The sequence below is a fragment of the Electrophorus electricus genome, chromosome 15 (assembly GCF_013358815.1).
Source record: "Electrophorus electricus isolate fEleEle1 chromosome 15, fEleEle1.pri, whole genome shotgun sequence".
In the NCBI taxonomy this organism is placed as follows: domain Eukaryota; kingdom Metazoa; phylum Chordata; class Actinopteri; order Gymnotiformes; family Gymnotidae; genus Electrophorus; species Electrophorus electricus.
The window spans coordinates 10,426,717-10,429,216 of NC_049549.1; positions in this window are offsets into that span (position 1 = coordinate 10,426,717).

The following is a 2,500-nucleotide window of genomic DNA, read 5'->3' on the forward strand; positions in this document are numbered from 1 at the left end:
TTCAGTGTGGGCGTGGCCCCGGGAGAGCGGGGGAAAGCGTGGCATGTTGTCTCATCCCATCTCCGTCCTGGCCCAAGCCGGGGCCATTAAGTGTGCCGGATGATTTGCTCATTGGGAAAATACACCTGGGTTAATAATAACAGCACCAATAGGGCGTAATATCAGAGTAATGTGGGAATAATGTGGGAAAACCGAGCCAAGACTCCGGATGTATCCCGCCATCCCGCCCCTTGGCTCAGCTCTCTTGTCATTAATGGGACCTTCTCTATTTGTGATGTCATCTCTTGTCCCCACTGCTGTTGCTAGGGAAGGCCTCTCTAGAGCTCCATGGATATGGGGTCACAAGGTCAAATGCTTAGTGAAAAGTAAGCTGGTGGAGGATGGCTCAGCAGGGTTGTGACTCGCACTCGCTCAGAACACACACACACACACACACACACACACACACACACACACACACACACAAAACCAAAATATATATTTTTAAAAAACCCAATTAAACCAAGTTCTTTTTGGATACCAGGATAAGTTTAAAACCAGGTTTAGGGTGTGGTGTAGGGTTAGGTTTAGGATTAGGGTAAGATTTAGACAAGGGTTTAGGTTTAGGGCAAGGCTCAGAAAATTAAAAATATGTAAGGGTAATTATGTATATACAATATTATAAGTACATAAGTACAACCTGATATCCAAGGCATAAAAACAAATGTGCATGCATATGTATGTGTGTGTGTGTGTGTGTGTGTGTGTGTGTCTGTGTGTGTGTGTGTGCATGTGTGTTTGTGTATAATTGCAGGTGCCTTAGTGCCAGCCATTTGTGAGGTGATCTCTTCTGGACCTGTCTTCTCTGTTTTTTTAGTGGTCTGATGTTAATCTCTTCTGAAATGTCAGTTTTCACGTAATCCAAACACCATTTAGGCCTTAGTTGCCTGTAGGTGAGCTGGTAGGTTCATAGGTTCTGCTTCACTGGAGGGCTGGAAACACTCCATTACATAGGAACTCCAAGCCTATTAGCAGTATGCTTGTTGCTCTGCATTGCCAAGCACCTGTGACAAGACATATTACCAATGGAAAATTACCGAGCAATAACTAACACACGACAGACCTTTCTGATCTACAAACTATGGGAAGGAGAGTGATAAATTACTGCTTTGTGAACTTATTATATTATTATATATTACATGATCCACGTAATACAATAAAATCTATATAAGGCGCTGAATATTAACAACAAACTCTGACTACACTACACTATACTTGTAAATATAGTGTTTAGAAATTGTGTATAGAAATTATTGACAGGATAATAGTTGTGCAATCTTGATTTCCGAGTAATGTTTGAATTCAGTAGGGTGCGCGCGTGTGTGTGTGTGTGTGTGTGCGTGTGTGTGAAATGTGTGCGAAAGAAAGACAGGGTGAGAGAGAGAGAGAGAGAGAGAATGAGAGCGAGCATGAGAGAGAAATGAATGAGATTTGGCCCAGAGGGCTGCAGCTGTACAGGGAAACCTGATATCAGAAGAGGAGTCTGGAGAGAGCGTGGAGTGGAGGGCGAGAGAGGGGAAGCACAGAAAGAGGAGAGAAAGAGGTCTCCTTTGTTTCCCTCTGCCGATACAGCAGGACGGGGCTCTCATCCTGCTGCTTCAGCCACCGAGGGGACAACCACATGTTGGGCCGCTTGAGAAGAACGGCGAGGTTCCCACTGTGTTTGTGACGTTCACACTGCCTACCTAACCCTGCTCTGTGATCACACCTGCCACATGACACACCGCACAGTGTAAGGGCTCTGCTTCCATGGGTCTGCAAGTCACACAGTGCTTGTATCATATTGTATGATCTAATGGTGCGATTTACACATGGTCCAGTAGTAGTATTACACATTCTTTTTCAGTGCATGCCTCCTGTTGTTGTGTGTGAATAAAAGCTTTTTCTAGCTGTTTCATGTTGGTAAACAGAACTTGGCTTCCACTCTGTCTATCTATCTATCTATCTATCTATCTATCTATCTATCTATCTATCTATCTATCTATCTATACACAGACACACACACAAACACACACACACGCACACACAAACGCTCACACACACACACACACACACACACACACACACACACACACACACACACACACACACATAATGTATGCATGTATGTTGAGTGTGTCTAATACACTTCATCTTCTGAGATGCTGCAAACTTGCAAGCTAATAGCTAAACATATTTGATTATTTTATTCATTTGTACACTTATTTAACATAATGGTGCACACAAAGGTACAAATGACACTTTATTTTCTGGCCCAGTAGTAGCTAAGAGCAAAATTTCATGTTCCTTTCTCTGTATAGTATTTATGTGTGTATTCCATCATTCAGTATTATAAAATAGCTTTTCTTTTTCAGATGTTCTCAGTACTAAATAAAATAGAAGACATAATTAAAGCAGACTATATCTGAAGAGTGTGACTTTCAATTATCAGTTCAGTATTGGAAGTGCAAGTGTGTGTGTG